The sequence below is a fragment of the Polypterus senegalus genome, chromosome 3, assembly GCF_016835505.1.
Source record: "Polypterus senegalus isolate Bchr_013 chromosome 3, ASM1683550v1, whole genome shotgun sequence".
NCBI lineage: Eukaryota > Metazoa > Chordata > Cladistia > Polypteriformes > Polypteridae > Polypterus > Polypterus senegalus.
Genome location: NC_053156.1, coordinates 126,154,207 through 126,173,114, shown reverse-complemented (window position 1 = coordinate 126,173,114; position 18,908 = coordinate 126,154,207). Strand labels below are relative to the sequence as shown.

Here is an 18,908-nt window from a genome sequence, read left to right as displayed (position 1 = left end):
CCTGCTTTGCAGGCTCTTTCCATTAGCAGAGACATTTTCTCTTACTTGAGTTATGATGATGAGGCATTTGGGAAAAAAATTAGATTCTTTGCCAATTGAAGGGTAAACTGGCAATTTTCCATTAAAGAAACCTCATTATCAGTGGTAGGGTGGCACAGTAAGGAGTCCAGGGTTCATGTCTTCGGTCCGTACGGTTCATGTCTTCGGTCCGTCCTGCATGGAGTTTGCATGTTCTCCCCATGGGTTTCCTCCCGCAGTCCAGAGACATGCAGGCTTGGTGATCCTTAATTGGCAATATGGCAATAGTGTGAGTTTGCCCTGTGATGGACTAGCCCCCTGTCCTGCCCATGATCCTGTTCAGGACTAAGTGGGTTAGACAATGACTGACATCATCAGTGGTTTCCCAGCAGATGAAGTGCTGCATGTCGCTACACACTCTACTGGGTCAAAGGTCCGTAGGCCAGAAAAAACAGCTCACTGTGGATTCTTTAAAAACTTGGTAATGTTATTGTCATCTATGTCCTCATTAAAGTCTGTCAACCTTGAAGTGAGGGGGACTATATGGCATTTCAGAGACTGATTGTATTTTCATTTTGATTGTATTGCATCTCAAGTACAAACGAACTGTTTTCAGTAAGGCTCCAAACTACTTGGTAACCTTTGTGGGTCTTTTTTAACTTCTGTTCCTGGTGGAATCCTGCAAGGACGCCACAGCAAGACTGCCAGCTGGCCCACCATAAACGTATTCTTCCCTTGACAGCTTGCACCATCTTAGGACCAAGGACATCTTTTGCAGACGAGGCCTTGGAACCAGGAGCTGTGCCAGAGATCTTCTTCATGATGACATTGTTTAAATCTCCAGTAAGCGGTAAACAAAATAATAATCCTTTTTTTAATTACATCATGGAAGTGAGTTTACTAGAGTGAAAATGTCCACGGGGAGCACGCTAATGTGTGTATATCTTTGATCTCGGGCTGGGATCATCGCTTAATGTGTATTCTTTGGCCTCTAGTCTGGCTCATTAGCAAGTAGCTGGGGGTCCAGAAGCAAACTCAGCTGAACTGTTCCTCCTTTGGACACAAGTGTTTTTGAAGACTTTCTCTTACTTAACTTGCGCTGCACAGAATTCCTTCTTATTCATAAATTCCCACTAACTCTTGTTGTGTGTTTCAACATTGAAGGAATGGCTAAGAGCAGCAGGTTTCATGGTTTGGGGACAAACCTTTGCAATCATTTCCAAGCATTTGTGCATCTGTAATTACAGGTGATTTTTACTTTTGAGTCATTTGTTTGTTTAGTAAGTGAATTGAGCATAATTTCACAATAATTGTGGATATTCACATATAACAGATTTATTGTGCATTAACATGTATAGTTATAAATCTGACCAGCGAGGAGGTAGAATGAAAGAAAAGAATGAGAAGATGGACAAGACAGCCAAGAGAGTCTGCAAAAATTCTATGGAGGTTTAGGTGTCTTGTCAGGAGTGGGAGTTAGGCTGGGTCTCTCTCAGAAAAGAGCTAATAAACAATCCAATAAAGGACCATTAACCATTAGGTTTGTCTGTGTCTCGTATCTCCTACGCCATACCTGGTGTTGTTGTTCCTGTTATAGAAGTCAAAGGCACCAGTATGTTCTTTTTGTTTAAGCAGAGGTAATCAATATCATAACAAATAATCAAATAATTACATAAAGAATCTAACTTATTTTATAATATAAACTTTAATTATGGAGTATCTGTTATTACTCCAATGTATACTGGGACTGAAAGTCCATCCATCCATCCATTATCCAACTCGCTATATCCTAACTACATGGTCACAGGGGTTTGCTGGAGCCAATCCCAGCCAACAAAGGGGACAAGGCAGGAAACAAACCCCGGGCAGGGCGCACACACACACACCAAGCACACACTAAGGACAATTTAGAATCACCAATGCACCTAACCTCCATGTCTTTGAACTGTGGGAGGAAAATGGAGCAGACACGGGGAGAACATGCAAACTTCATGCAGGGAGGACCCGGGAAGCGAACCCGGGTCTCCTACCTGCGAGGTGGCAGTGCTACCCACTGTGCCACCATGCCGCCCTGGGACTGAAAGTGAAAGTAAAATTTTACTTTGGTAGTTACAACAGCTCTGTGTCAACCAAACTATCACCGTACCCCTCAGAAGTTCATACGACTTCTTACAGATTTCACCCTTTGCACCAGCCCTCTCCCAAGTCATCAATCAACACGTTTTTTTAGGTTACGTTAAGGAACATCAGGAATCAGGAACATAGAGAGAATGTAAAATAGGAAGGAGGTGAATTCATGTTAGGCATGCAAGGTGCGGGATAGAATTCATAAAGAAATTAAATAATCACCCTGCATATGCTGCTTTAATAATAAACTATAATATTTAAATAATACATATAAATTCTAAAGTAAATTGGCACAAATGACTCAAAGTGTCTTTTAGAGCAAAATGAGCAAGTGGTGGGGTACCCTCAGCCTCTCTGTTGTTCCCCTCTGAATTCTGAGGCATTGAAACATAAACCTTAATAAAAGTGTCTGTGTGTCTGTTCAGTTGCTATGTCTCTGCCTCTCTCTCTCATTCCAAATGCTGCTGCATTACAAACATTTTTATTAATAAAATGCATTGCATTTTCCATTCCAACAGATGGCACATCACAAAAATTAACACTGCCTTTACAAATCCCATACCAAATGGCATCAAAGATGAATGCATTGTATGGTACAGGTCTACATTGTTTTCTTAGATTTCAACCCGTCTTAGATGGGTAGCACAGGTAGTTGGATATAAACTCACAATTGTGCTATACTTGTGTTGTCTGCAGATTCATCAACGGCTATGGATAAACGATCAGCCCGACTGACACCCTTAATCTCTTCCAATGCATGAACAGGACATGCAGCAGCTAAAGCTGACAGAGATACCAGTTTCACAGATTCAATACCATTATCCACCAATTTATTACTAGCAAGCTCAGATAAAATGCCCGTAATGCAATACCTCCAAGTGAGCGAAGTTTTACAAGTATCCCTGCAGCTTGGAGGGAAATACTTATTTGTTCTTGTTGAATTACTGAAAGACGAGGATTTTCCTGCTGTAATCACAGCTCGCTTTCCAGGCCTTGGTGTTCGTGTGGCAACCTTCAGACTTTGTTGGATAAGATTTTTTTTAAAGGGGCCATGCTTCTGAAGATAGCAGCACCTTACAATGCATTAGAAACAGTTTCATTGCAGACCTGGCAGGTTGGCACAGCATTTCTGAAAGATGAGATTATAAAGGCGTACGTTTCACTCAGTTTATCATTAAAATAACAATTCTTGGTATCAATTTTCCTCTTAAGAAGTTTTGACTGATACTCTTGCTAGCTAACTTGCAAAGTGAATTTTGAATGTTATTTCTGGGTTAATAAGTAGTGATGGGTATCACCCCTGTAGATTTTCATGAGTAAAAAATTCATTGAAATGATTAAGCTTTCTCATTTTCAATCCTAATAACACCAGAATGAATGAATGGTTTTTTCTGTCCTCCTGGCCTTACTTTATTCTTTGTTACTTAGTATTGCCTAATCTTATTTTTATATTTTTCTTTTTTCTTTCTTCATCTTGTAAAGCACTTTGAGCTAAATCATTTGTATGAAAACGTGCTATACAAATAAATGTTGTTGTTGTAACTACAAAATATACCTGATGATTCTTTATCTGGCAAAGATAGAAATTTGACAGGTGTGACCACCTGACTTCAGACACGACTCCCTCACAGACACTTCCAAATTCTTTTAAATAAATGTTTATTAACAACAATCCCTATACCAGGCTTCAAATCAACACCACAGCACACACTAAATCATTTGTCTTCTTTTGTTCTCCTCCACAAGCGTTTTGTCACTGCCTCCCAACTCCGGCTCCCCTTCTGTAGTGAGATGACTTTGGATATTCCAGACCCATGGGTACTTCTGGGGCTACGGTGTTGTGTAATGGAAACACTTCCAGATCAGACTGAAGTCCTCTAAAGCATGGAGAATTACTCCTAATAGCACCCAAGGACCCCGACAGGGTCCTGTGGGTGTCCATACTGGGGCCAAACCAGAGAAGCACTGCCCCCTTTTGTACTGGGGGACGCATTGTCCATAATCTCCAGCTTCCTTTGGTCTATTCATTATTTGTTTATTAAGACTGGGACAGGAATCCACAAATAATTTGTCAGAGTTCCACTTCCTTTCATGTATTCCTTCTGTTGTGGCCTCCCAGCCAGGTAAGGATCCATCTTCCATTCCAGTCAGGATACCCATCCATCCAGCAGAGCACTTACAAAGGATTCAGCTGACTTGACGTCTGTGATGTGAAGAAGTGGGTGAATGTGTCTGCTAAAGTGTTGGGGTAGGAAGAGGCTATGGTATGTGGCCCAGTTTGGCCCAAACGTATTTGTTCTGTGAGAATCTAACCAAGTCAAATGTGTTTGATGACCCCTTTTCTGATCCATGTCTGACTGCTCCTTTCACTCTCACCTAGGTCTTATTATCTTGGATCTTTTTTTTTTGGATAACCCTTACCTTCCCACCACTTTACCTGTTGCACTTTGTAGTGCCTGCTTGCAGGTGATCCTTTGAAGTCATTTTATTAGCTTAGAGAAAGTGGAAGGGGATTTTCATTGAATAAGACTTTAGTGATTGATGGGGCTTTCAGTCCCGTTTTGATTTCATTTTCTGGTTGCTTCATTTGGCTCAATCTCATAAAGATCATAACAGCATTATTGTTAGCTATCACAGGTGATGGAGTTACCACTGACACTGTCACTAACACTTTATAGCAGAGGTGGGCAGTGTTGGTCCCGGTGGGCCACAGTGGCTGCAGGTTTGTGTTCCAACCCAGTTTCTTAATGAGAAGACAATTACACCGCATTCCAAATTATTATGCAAATTGTATTTAAGTGTCATAAAAATTAAATATTTTGTTTTTCAATTAAACTCACGGATGGTATTGTGTCTCAGGGCTCTTTTGATCACTGAAATCAATCTCGGACACCTGTGATAATTAGTTTGCCAGGTGAGCCCAATTAAAGGAAGAACTACTAAAGAAGGCCACATTATTAAGCAGACCACCATTTTCAAGCAATATGGGAAAGAAAAAGGATCTCTCTGCTGCCGAAAAGCGTGAAATAGTTGAATGCCTTGGACAAGGTATGAAAGCATTTGATATTTCACGAAAGCTTAAGCATGATCATCGTACTTTTAAAAGGTTTGTGGCTGACTCAGAGCACACACGGGTTCGTGCAGATAAAGGCAAAATTAGGAAGGTTTCTGCCAGACAAATACATCGGATTAAGAGAACAGCTGCTAAAATGCCATTACAAAGCAGCAAACAGGTATTTGAAGCTGCTGGTGCCTCTGGAGTCCCGCGAACATCAAGAAGCCGGATCCTCCAGAGGATTGCAGTTATGCATAAACCTTCTATTTGGCCACACCTAACCAATGCTCACAAGCAGAAACGGGGCCCAGAACTACATGAAGACTAATTTTCAAACAGTCTTGTTTACATATAAGTGCCGTGCAACACTGGATGGTCCAGATGGATGGAGTGCTGGATGGTTGGTGGAAGACCTCCATGTCCCAACAAGGCTGCGACGTCAGCAAGGAGGTGGCGGAATCATATTTTGGGCCGGAATCATGGGGAGAGAGCTGGTCGGCCCCTTTAGGGTCCCTGAAGGTGTGAAAATGACCTCTAAAAAGTATGTGGAGTTTCTGACTGACCACTTTCTTCCATGGTACAAAAAGAAGAACTGTGCTTTCCATAACAAAATCATTTTCATGCATGACAATGCACTATCTCATGCTGCAAGGAATACCTCTGCATCATTGGCTGCTATCGGCATAAAAGGAGAGAAACTCATAGTGTGGCCCCCATCCTCAATCCTATTGAGAACCTTTGGAGCATCCTCAGCCAAAAGATCTATGAGGGTGGGAGGCAGTTTACATCCAAACAGCAGCTCTGGGAAGCTATTCTGACATCTGACAAAGAAATTCAAGCAGAAACTCTCCAAAAACTCAAGTTCAATGGATGCAAGAATTGTGAAGCTGCTATCAAATAAGGGGTCCTATTTTAATATGTAACTTGGCCTGTTAAGATATTTTTGATTGAAATAGCTTTTGATTTCAGTAAATATGACCTCCTAATGCTGCAAATTCAACAAATGACCATTTTCAGTTCTTAACAACCTATACAATGTTTTGAAACTCTGTTGTGCGTAATAATTTAGAACAGTGCATTTTAACTTTATTTTTGAAAACATGCTGTTATCATTAGGAGGTTTGTTCAGTAACATTCGAGTTATACTCTAATGGTTGATGACTCAAAAATTATGCTGACTGCCACTTGCATCAACTATTTAGGAAAATCAGAGAAAAATATCATTTGCATAATGATTTGGAACTCGGTGTATTGCTGATGAAGCACTTTTGATGCTTCATTTTAGTGGTCTCGCTTGTTAAGGGTCACCACCCTTAATTGCTTATTTCAATCTTAAACAGCTGCATTCACTGTTTTATTGACTCCTTATTAACAATAAGATATAAATGACAAAGAAGCCAGCAGTTCTCCATCTAACTTATTCCCATTTACACCTGTGTGGATTAATCATTCACTATTTGGTTTAATAAACACTTAAAAAATGTGACAGACTGAAAATGATCCATTTTAGGCTTCAAATAACTTGGATGATATCTTTGGAAAGGCAAAAAAAATATATACGATATAAGAACCTAACATTGCAGACTAACAAACCCTAATATTAAACAAGGCCTGAGATCAGTAAGGATTGGTTTCTAATTAAGCAATTTGGTTGGACTGAAAACCTGTAGCCACTGTGGCCCTCCAGCACTGATGTTGCCCAACTCTGCTTTATCGCAATCCAGTCTGCTCAAGATCAACACAAGAAAGAACCAAGGAAATTTTATTTTCTAGTAAGACTGCAGGAACAGTCAATGCTGTGGGCCAAAAGAGCTACCCCATAAAGTACAGAACATTCATTCATGGGCTAATTCAATCTGATTGATGGATAGATAGATAGATAGAAAAGGAACTATGTTATAGATAGGATAGGATAAGATAGGAAGTGATCAATGATAGACAGACATACATACATACAGACAGAAATAAATTAATGGTAGACAGACAGAAATCAATGTCAGACAGACAGATAGATCGATAGACTGATAGATAAAATAGGGAGTGATCAATGGTAGACAGAAAGACAGATTGATAGATAGATAAGATAGGGTGTGATCAATGATAGACAGAAATAAATCAGTGGTAGACAGACAGAAATCAATGTCAGACAGACCGATAGATAGATAGATAGATACATAAAATAGGGAGTGATCAATGGTAGACAGACAGATATAGACAGACAGACAGTCAGACACATAGATAGACAGACAGACAGATAGATGTTGAGCAGAACCACTGTTCCAATTCCACCACAGTTTACCGTTTTTCATCATATGACACGTGTACCTTTACTGAGCTTATAATTAACCTGACGTCAAAAGATACAACTTACACGGTATATTAACTTCTTACATTAAATCTCTACAAAGAAATAAATGAAAAAAAGGATATATACCTTAAACCAAAAATCAACAATGAGACATTTCCGTGGAGTTTGTTGTGCGACCCAATGACAGTAAATTGACAGAGCAAGAAGAAAGGGTTCAGCAAATTAGCCTTAAGAAGGAATGTGATTGATTACGCATGAGATGTAGAAAAATAAAACTCTGTTTGGTCAAGTTGGCAGAAAGGCCTTGTGTATGACAAGTCTGAATTGAACCTCGCCTGCACTGTTTCGAAGGATAAGGACGCATAGCTGCTGCCTTGTTGGTGAAGTCTTGCTGAGACCAAAAAAATGACAGTGCCGCAGTTTCTTTATCTGGAGTCTTATATTTAGCTGTTTGTAGTGTTTTCAAAGTGAACCTGAAGAAAATATCTTCATCATTGACAGGCTAGAGAAATTGTTATATTAAATACCCAATCAACATTATTAGAGACCATTAAATGATTTCCACTGGCAAGGAAAAAATGGAGTGTAAAACCTTTTGTTTTTTTCTTGTTTGATAAAGTGGCAGCATGATGGCTCTTATCGATACAGCGTGAAAGGGTTAAGAGAGACAAGATTTGCATCACAGAAACTCATCTTCACAGAGCTTTATTTACATGCGCACTATTTCTTATACAAACTAGATTACAGTTCATAATGGAAACACAGGGAAATATCCACCAACATCAAGCAGTGAAGCCATTACAAGTGATATTCAAAGGGAAACGGTTAAAATGAAGTCTTGACATATTGTCGATTATTAAGGTAGTATATTTTCCCCTTCCTGGCAGATGGCTTGCTTGCATGTGATAAATAATGACAGCTCTTGCCATTTGTGTATTTTATTTTATTTTTTTTTTTGCCACAGTGATTAAAAGAAAAATTTATGACACACCTGCACCCGCTATATCATTACATGCAGAGCGTGTTTCATTTGAATTTCAAGTTCACAGGGTTCCTTCATAGCTGTAAAAAAAGCCCTTTATTCGATCATTGAACCTGCCATGACAACATGAATAAGAGTAACAGAAAGAAAGAGAAAAAGAACAAGCGCAGCCTCTATTATGCCTGAAAAATGATCTTGAAAGCCATCCTTGGGGAGTTTCAGCTACAGCTCCATACTGCTTTCAAACCCAGAGGTATCACCGATGACGCAAAGAAAACCCTGCCTGCTCTCTCCTCTCAGGATGCCCACGATGAAGACAGATGCCAGATTCCTCTTTTATTTGGCTTTACTCTCCAAATCAGCCTCTGAATGCAAATCACGCGGCTCTAAGCAGTTACAAGCCTTATTTACTCAGAAATAATTCAAGCGATAAAAGGCTTTAGTGCATTAACTGTCAGCTCAGGCTCTCTCTTTCTCTCCCTACGACAAAAACAGAAAAAAAAAAATTCCAAAGATGCCTACATCTCCATCACTGTTTAAGGCAATTGGCAAGCTTTGTAGGCCCTTTGTTCTTTATGTCAGAGCCACAAATAAATCAGAGCTAGAAGAAAGGGTTCAGCAAATTAGCCTTAAGAAGGAATGTGATTGATTACGCACGAGATGTAGAAAAATAAAACTCTGTTTGGTCAAGTTGGCAGAAAGGCCTTGTGTATGACAAGTCTGAATTGAACCTCGCCTGCACTGTTTCGAAGGATAAGGACGCATAGCTGCTGCCTTGTTGGTGATGTCTTACTGGGACCAAAAATGTGTGGCAAAGCTCACAATCCGCTCTACTACCTTAATAAGAGACGCCGATGGAAAATATTAATAGTTCACAGTTGCATTTAATCGTTGATATGCTAGCAACCTACCAACACGTTAGCACAAAAAGCACACATTTCTTCGATGTGCTAAAAACAAAATGAATAAATGAACAAACCAAAGAGATAAAGAAAGATAAGTAGGGCAGGCATTCAAGAGGGAACTTCTATATAAAGTGGTACATAGTTACAATAGTTAGAAAAAAAGATCCATCATATCATTATTACATAAATATTCTTTTTTTTTTTTTTTCCTTGAGGGACGGGGAAGGGGGATGGAGGCACAGTAAAGGTGTAGTCATGTCAGGGAGAAGGCGCTCGACGCCCGGGACAAGCAGGACGGGTACAAGAGCATCCGCTGGCTATCAGAATGGGTAGGAATCATGCGTTAAAAACATCAGAGGTGCACTGCGAAGAATGCAATTAGCTACCAGCCATGCACAATGACCTGCCATGGTTCCATAATCAAACAGAATAAGAAGCATTACATTATTGTAGAAAATAAGAATTCTCCACAGTCTACATCAGAACAGTACTCCGAGCTGCCTTATAAAAGTGAATTCTCGTTTTAGGAATGGCGACTAGTCTTTGCCTTTCACCTTTGCTGCTCTTGTGCCTCTCTGTGAAGCAAATTGCTGACTGCATGTCCTCTGCTCAAGCCTTCCTGAACACAAGTTAAAATAGAACAGAGAAAAAAAAAAGGACATATACATTGTATACACATATATATATATATATATATATATATATATATATATATGTACATTATGTATGTGTTTACGTATACCTACTAATGCAACATCAAAGGGGGAAAAATGTGACAGATTTAAAACAAAACATCGCATTTCCTGGCAATTGTTTTTGATGTCAGTGTAATAAAGGAAGTTGCTTCTGTGTAACAAAAAATATATATATATATATTCCTGCTGATTATGCTTTTTGTCTCCCTGTATCTCGCTGAAGAAAGAAAAAAATCAAGTTGTTTTTCTTGTTCCTATATTAACAAAAAAAATCGGTAATAAGAAAAAGCTACAAACAATATTATTTGACTCAATACTAATGATGTTTAAACAAAAGGAAACATCTTGAGTCCTAGGGTTATTGCATATATAACAGGTTCTAATTCACACAAACAAGTAAACTCTTATTAAAACTAGTTTTCTCCTCCTGCTTTATTATTATTATTTTTTTTTTTTTTGTTTTGTCATTTTTTGGCTGCCAGCATCACCTACATATTCAAGTAGTTTGGCAATATACACAAAAGCTTATCAGTTTCCTAATAAAATGGCTTCCAAATGGAATACTTGTAAGTCCAAAGCTGTTTGCAAACTTTCATTAGCTTGCTTTGTTTTTGTTTTTTTTTCTTGATGAAAACGTCTTTGTGGTCAGCTAGGGAAAAGAAAGAAGCCCAGGGAAACAGGCTGAACACTGTATAGCACCCTTAGGGACGCAACTATCAGAACAAGTCTACATCTGGTTTTGGCTACATTGATACTGTGTACTGATTAAGAAAAGCCCTCTCCTAGACGGGACCTCGACAGACAGGGTTTTCCTCTACAGTTACATACAAACAGACATTTAGAATTCGCCCCGCCGGGACGGTGGCAAAAAACGTGTACCATTGCGTGTCGATCTGATTGAAAAAGGACAAATGAAAGAAAGAGAAAACAAAATCTGAGTGCACCACTTGTGAAAGCGAGTCTTATGATCAAAGCCGCCCTCGTGTCTTGTACTTCTTCATTTGAATAATCCAAGTGCCAGATTCTTGAGGTTAATAAAAACAGGATAATCCATTCGCAGGCAGACTCATCACTCCCTTTGCTGTTTCCTGGATTCATGGTTGCATTTTTGTTTTTGTTTTAAACTTCATTGTTCTGGATTTCTTTTCTGATTTCTGTTCCTTTTCAGTGGAAACTGCAGAAATACAACTGCTGAGCTGGAACATACAGCAATGTGAAAAGATAAAGAGAAAGTAAGAACTACACAATCCGGGAACCATTGCTTAACACCACATACTTTTTTTCCCTATAGATACTACTGCAAAAAGCTACGTAATACTTGCAAGTTCCATTAATATTGAACAATCAGTGTCTTTCTAATTTAAGCATTGTGTAGTCTCTGGACGTTTCAGGTAAAAGAAAGATTGCATAAAAAGGTGTAGGCTGAAATAGTTTTTCCTTCTGATTTTTGCTTATGTCTTCATTTTCTGAAGCAAGGATCATCTGTTCATGGCAACCCTTTAGCTTTTATTTAGGAAGTTGAAAAAAAAAAACCAAAACGATTAAGTTCTGTAAGCACACCGGTGTCCATGTCATGCTGACAGAAGATTTTGGCAAAGGGCTGGGGTCTTGCATCATGTTATGGACCTACGGTCAAAGACAAAAAAATAAAAGGTTAGTTGTAGGTCTTGATATTCCCAAACACATTTAGTTTCAAATTGTCCACCATGTGTTTCTTCTGAACTAATTGACTGTTATGTATTTAGTGCTCTTCCTTCCTGCTATTACACAGAGAGACAAAGGCATAGACGGGGTCACTTCAACAGTAGTTCTTAGAAACTGGTTCACCAATTCAGTGGTAGGCAATATATTGATAAATCAAACTTTAGCTGTTCATGTAAAATCTGCATATGGCCGATCATCACTTTTCGATGAAAAAGGGAACATGGCTGTTGAGAAGTGAGAATGCATGTATCGAAATGCAGAATATACAGCACATGCTGCAGAGAGAACAACACACAGGCGATATCTGATCCAAACCTGTAACCTGGCATGGAGGAATGAGGATTATCAGTCTATTGATAGATGGGGAGTAAAGTACCAGTTGAAAATATCAACTGGTGTGGCAGTACAGGCAGAAACCCTGAAAGTCCTAGCTATGTGTCTTCAAAGATACTCAAGGACTGTGTCACTGATTTGGATGTGAGCAAAACTGGAGCACCACAAGAAACAGTCCTGTCGCCTTTACTCTTTACTCTGTACACCTCCGACTACAAATATAACACCAGGTCATGTCACTTATGGGAATTCTCAAATCATTCTGCACTTATGGGGTGTATTGATAAAGGGGATGAAGCCGAGTCAAGGAGTCAGGTGGAGAACTTTGTTTCTTGGTGCAAAGAGATTTGTCTACATCTTAACATCAGCAAAACCAAGGAACTGGTTGTTGATGTTCACCACACCAAAGAACTTCTATGTTCAGTCACTATTCAGGGAGTGGATGTAGAGGTGGTCCACTCTTACAAGAAATTGAGGGTCCACATCAATGACAGACTGGACTGGTCTCAGAACACAGAGGAACTACATAGGCAAGGCCAGAGCAGACTCTTTATCCTTCTATCTTCTATAACTCTGTGATGGCCAGTGACATTTTCTATGCTGTGGTGTGCCAGGCTATTAACATCACTTCAAGAGAAGCCCACCGAATCAACAAGCAAGCTCAGAAGGACGCTCTCTGGACCCCTGGAGGTCGTAGCAAAGGAGGCAATGGAAATAAATCTGAGTGAAATTATGGTCAATGCTGCACGTCCTCTCTCTGACACACTGAGACTGAGGACTTTCAGGGAATGAAACATTCAGCAGAAGTGTGTCAAGAAACACTACTGGGGCTCCTTTATACCAACAGGAACACATCTGTATAATGTCTCACAGGGACGGTGACAGCCAAATTGGAAGTTTTCATTCTTTTGAGTTTTTTTGCTTTATAGTCATTCTGGTGTATGTGTGTGTGTATATTTATTTATTTATCCACCTACTATCTATATATTTATTTATACAGGATTAATAATGAGTACATTAGAGGGTCAGCTCAAGTTGGACGGTTGGGAGACAAAGTCAGAGGGGCGAGATTGCGCTGGTTTGGACATGTACAGAGGAGAGATGTTGGGTATATTGGGAGAAGGATGTTAAAGATAGAGCTGCCAGGCAAGAGAAAAAGAAGAAGACCTAAGAGAAGGATGTGGTGAGAGAGGACATGCAGGTGATGGGTGTAACAGAACAAGATGCAGTGGACAGGAAGATATGGAAGTAATTGATCCTCTGTGGCAACCCCTAATGGTAGCAGCCAAAAGAAGAAGAAGAAGAAGATTAACAGGGCTGGCTGCTCTCAGACGAGGCTGTATTCAGATAACTGAGTCTAATTATCAATTAACTTTGACCAGCTTTTTGAGTAGCCAATGGGCCAATTACCCTATTACACAGACGATGCAGATGTTGAATAAGTTTATTACTTAAATATATGAAGTGCCAGTCTATAAATGGTTCATTCTGTTTCCCATTTTTAAATATTACATTTTGTCTAAAGAACTCAAATTCATTATGAAAAAATATACAAGAAACAGGATACCAGGAAGGGAGCAAATATTTTTTCACAGCCGCTTAAGTACATCTTACTCTGCAGGGTGACCCACACATACACAATGCTCAATGTGCTTAATTTTTTCTAAAACAATTCATATAAAAAATCCTGAGTTGGGAAGGGGGTTATAAATATTAAGAACAAAATGATTTAAAACACACTTCCTTTAAATTTTAGGAACAAAAATGGTTTTGATTTCCATTAGCAATAAATCTAATAAACCTTTATTCATACTTACCTTTTTTCAATTTGGATTGAAGAATAGCAGTAATAAAATAAAACAGAATTCAGCTAGCTTCAGTCATACAATATATATGTCAAGATTGTGTTATGAATTTATTTGAATAATCTGTCTATTGCATTTTGCTTTATTTCTATGAGACATTTTAACATTCATTTGGTAATATTTGTACTGTTCCTTCACTGATTTCACTGGATTGTCATTTTGTGTATTTGTTTTCCTATGTGTGCTGTCGTTTTGTTCAGGTGCTGACATAGATGCTGCTCTTTTAGAACTATGGATGTGATATGATGTGTATGCTGCTTGACACATGATGACATCACTGTAAATGACAGTCACGTGTAGTAGGCAACATCTCAATTTTAACTTATTACAGAAAAGACTTTGCAAAAGATTAGCACTCAAGCAGTTTAAAATTAGTAAGGAAAAGATCCAAGTTTGGGCTTTTGTTTTATTTCAACAAGTTAGCTAGTCTTAGTGCAATGATCTTAACTACACTCACCAGCCAATTTATTAGGTACACAATACAATTTATTTTTGTACAGCCTAAAATCACACAAGGAGAGCCACAATGAGCTTTAACTGGCCCTGCCTTTTGACACCCTAAGAAGACAAGAAAAAACTCAAAAAACCCTTGTAAGGGAAAAAAAAAATGGAAGAAATCTTGGGAAAGGCAATTCAGAGAGAGACCCAGTTTCCATGTAGGTTAGGGGTGCAGTGGGTGTCAAAAAAATTGGGTAAATACAATACAATACACAGAACAGAAGGCAGTAATACTCAATTCAATACACTAGTACAATAGTAATAGTACAAGAACAGAGCAAAACACCTGATCAACTGCTTATTAATGCAGATATCTAATCAGCCAATCACATGGCGGAGTGGTGGCTCTTGAGGTTAGGGATCTGCGCTGGCAATTGAAAGTTTGCTGGTTCAAATCCTGTAAATCCCTGAAGTGATTCCACTCCATTGGGCACTTGAGCAAGGCCCTTAACCTGCAATTTAGGTTAATAGAGCACCATTGGGATGTGGTGGAACGGGAGATCCGCATCATGGATGTGCAGCCAACAAATCTGCAGCAACTGCTTGATGCTATCATGTCAGTAGGAAACAAAATCAATAAGGAATGTTTCCAGCACCTTGTTGAATTTATGCCATGAAGAATTATGGCAGTCCTGAAGGCAAAAGATGGTTCAACCTGACACTAGCAAGGTGTACCTAATAAAGTGTCCGGTGTGTGTATGTCCACCACAATCCTTTTGCTTTACCCTGAAAGAAAGATATCCTATCATCTGTGCTGCATATAAGCCAAAATCTGCCAAACAGAATACGTAAAATGTTCTTTGCGAATATTACAATAAAATGCCCCCCCTATCTACTATGGAGGAACAGTGATGTTTACTCAAGCTATTCACATTTCAGATAAAAAGCTGACATAAGTACACAGAATGCTACCTTTAATTCCTGCCCACATATTCAGAATATTTCACAGTGATAATGATTTTTTGTTTCCTATCCTACCTAAGAACTGGGCCAGTTTGTTGCCTGGTGCCCCCTGTTGCATTGATACTGTGCACATCAACTTGCTGCAAAATGGCCAGCGTTAGATTTAGCCTTTACTCTTTCTTTGGTGTCTGTCTTTAGGTACCAAATGCCTAGAAGAACACTAGACAACTGATCATGAAAGAACAACGAATCATTTAGATCCTGAATAAAAGCCACTATTGAATCAGAACCACTACACAGAATCTGTGCAAAGCACAATCAGTTTTACAAAGTAAAATCAACAATTTGGAATAACTCAGAAAAGAAAGGAAACCGTTGGTGTCCTTAGCAATCTGCAAATAAGCTCAACCAAGGAAATCAATGTCATGACAGAAAACATGAAATACATGACCTCTTTTGCTCAGAATAACTGTGACTAAAATATCTACAACTGGCGGTGCAGGCATAACGCTATAAGAAGTCTAAGTTCAAGTAAGACAGCGATGGGAAAATTATAAAGACAATAATGCAAAATATCAGGCTTTCAACAGCTCCAAACATAAACAGGCAAGTTTAAACTTCTCCTGTGATGTAGAGATATCATCCTGGTAGACAGACGACACAAAACCTATACTAATGTGATGGCAAAGTGAACGTGTAAGAAAGGACTGATGTGAAGACGATTCAAAGCACACTACTTCATCAAACACAGTGGAAGTGGCCACCTCTGATAATTAATCATCCATTTTCATTGGTGATGACTTTAGCAGCCGAATGAATTCTGAAATGTACAAAAGTATCATGCACATAAAAATGCTTGCTTGCGCTGTATCACAGAGCAAGACGATGACCCAAAACACAATCTATAAGTAATCTGGGGAAGTTATTCTGCTGATTTAAATCCAATCAGACTTCCAAACACATTCCAATTTTGATTTCATTGTCCCGATACTTAAGGAGGACACTGTACAAAGCAGCACAAAGCATCTGGGAGTACAGGAAACAGGAGTTAGGCATTTTGCAGCAGTGCCTACCCAATGGAGTTCTGCAGATTCAAAGACAAAGCGCTGGTCATCTTTGTGTCCAGGACAATAGAATTGGTGTGGCGAGTCTCCTGGAGGGAGGGCTGATCACAATTACAAACAATATTTAGGGAACTGATGTTAGTTCTGCTACAACACAGACAATTAGTCACACCAATGGCTTTATAGACCATTAGCTTTGTTTCCCTTTTGAGATCATGGCTATCAAAGGGCACCAAGGGCATAGTTTCCTGAAGAAAACGCTAGCACAGCTGATGCATTATTGAACTTGTGCCTTGATGGTTCTTTGTTGATACAGCTGGCTGTCCAGATACTGTATGGAAAGCGGACAACAACTTTCACTGTTTCTCCAGAGATGGTGATTGCTGGGGACCCAGACATTTGGGCAGACATCCTGTTAGAGGATCTTGGTTTTACACATGCTGAGAGACAGTCCTAGACTGACTGGCCTCCAAATCAAATCTCAAGTTCTTCCATTGGAATGGGAAGAAACCAGCATAGTCATCTGAATTCTGATTCAGCTCAAATACAGCTTTTGAGGCCTACCTTAAAAAAGGTGAACTGATCCAATCCATCTAAAAGACCCCAGCCACAGAACATCCATTACGATTCATTAGGTGGCACTTTACTTTGAGAAGGACTACCTCTCTAATGAGCCATACAAATAATGGCAACACAAGGACGGGAAGGAACTCACAGAGCTGTAGAAGTGGCTAGCAAACAGAACCGTCTGACTCCACAGTCCCAAGAGCTGTGGCTTGGATTGGACCCTGCAGCCTTGGAAGGACACAAGATAAACCTGTTGCATGTCACTCTTGTTTTGAGTGACGACTGAAAGAAAGGAAACAGGGCACAACATTGTGCAGTATGTAATGGAAAAATATCACACACAGCAGTCTAACAGTTAATTAAATTATTACGTACACAGTAATACCATGGCTAATGAATCCTCTGAGAATGGTGTAAATCTGGTAAGGCACATGGAAAAGTTCAAGTGCCTGTCCGCTAAGGCACTGTGCTAGTCACTGCGCAGCCTCTCTGCATGGAATAATCATTGTTTATTGTTGATATGGTGTGTGTATTGTATAATAAGAGCTATTATTAGATATTTCCCTTTTTTTTAAATAAATATAATCTGCCCAGTGTGCAATGAAAACAAGAAGCAACATCTTCAGAAACTAAAATGCAGCTTATAAGAACAGTGAAAACTGGATAAAAAAATGCTATGTAGCAGAATGATGTGGGATAGTAGCCAACCAGGAAAGGATCAAGTGTAGTGCATGGACGATGGAGTAAATTGAAAAAATGTACCTGGAAGCACTTGGGAGGTCCTTCTCCTCTGCTAAGATGTAATGGCCCAAGTGCCTGTCCACATGCAAGTCACCTTAAGGATGGTGACATAGTTTGAGTTCACAGAGTTGTGCAGAGTCGGGCATGCGGTGTTGCCTTTGACCACAAGTGAGATGCTGGACGAGTGCAGGCAAGGCATAAGGGAGACAGAGGCGCATGGAAGAAACTAGATCATCAGGCCGACAGCAGCAGTGCTTGCGGCAGCTCCTTAGGGAACTACATTAATCATCTACATTCCTCCTATCTACCTATACAAAGTTAAAAAAAAGGAGTTTCTTATAATGAACTAAAGTTCTGGAGTACATCTACTTTGTAAACAGCAGTATTACTGTATTGCACTGGGAAAAAAAAGTACTATTGGGATGCATGCTGATATAAAATCATACTATGCGTACCTTCACCTGCTGTACAAAAGTGACCTGTGCACCTTCAACATCATTCAGTCCGCAGGTTCATGTAAATACAACTAGATGTGCACATGCTTTGAAACAGATGTTCAGCTTTGAGGTACGAATGTGCTATTCCAAACATTTGAATGTTGTGACTTTCTTCTGAAAGTGTGGTGAATGCTGTTCTCAGATGAGGCACGAGGAATGACTTGTTATACAAGGCATCTATAGATGAGCTAACCTGGCCACGTATCTTAGTCCCAGTGCTGGCTGGCTGGTTGTCAGCAGGTAGCTGAAACCTACTGGGAGTGGAGGATGACAGCGTTTTGTGTTTTGGTGACGACGTTAAATGTTTTCCTTTTCAGAACATTCCCTGTTGAGACGCATTCTTTGTTGTTCACAGCACACAGCTAAAGTGCCACTAAAGTGCTTTATGTACAGACTCTTCTCTTTATTGCTTCAATAATTAGGGACTTTTGATTTTATATAAGTTAGGATATTATGTTTTCAAACCCAGAATGCCCTCCACAACCTGCCAAGGTGGTCATGTGGCAATAAATCCTGGGCAACAACTTTGTCTCTGGGATGGAGGAAAATGTCTGCAGAGGCAAAAATACTTTAGAATTTGTGAGTTGGATTACAGCATATTTAGGCTTTTTGTTAAAATGTAAGCTGAAGGGATGATCTGTGGCAT

General features: G+C 39.5%; 1 protein-coding gene across 1 annotated transcript in view; it reads right to left on the bottom strand.

Annotated features, from left to right (window-relative positions):
- Positions 1 to 8,197: 8,197 nt before the first annotated feature.
- The window catches only part of LOC120525527 (forkhead box protein O3-like), a 196,147-nt gene continuing 185,436 nt past the window's right edge, over positions 8,198 to 18,908 (bottom strand). The window contains exon 3 of the mRNA XM_039747897.1: positions 8,198 to 11,716. The gene's annotated coding sequence lies outside the window, so the exon portion shown is untranslated. The remainder of the gene's footprint in view (positions 11,717 to 18,908) is intronic.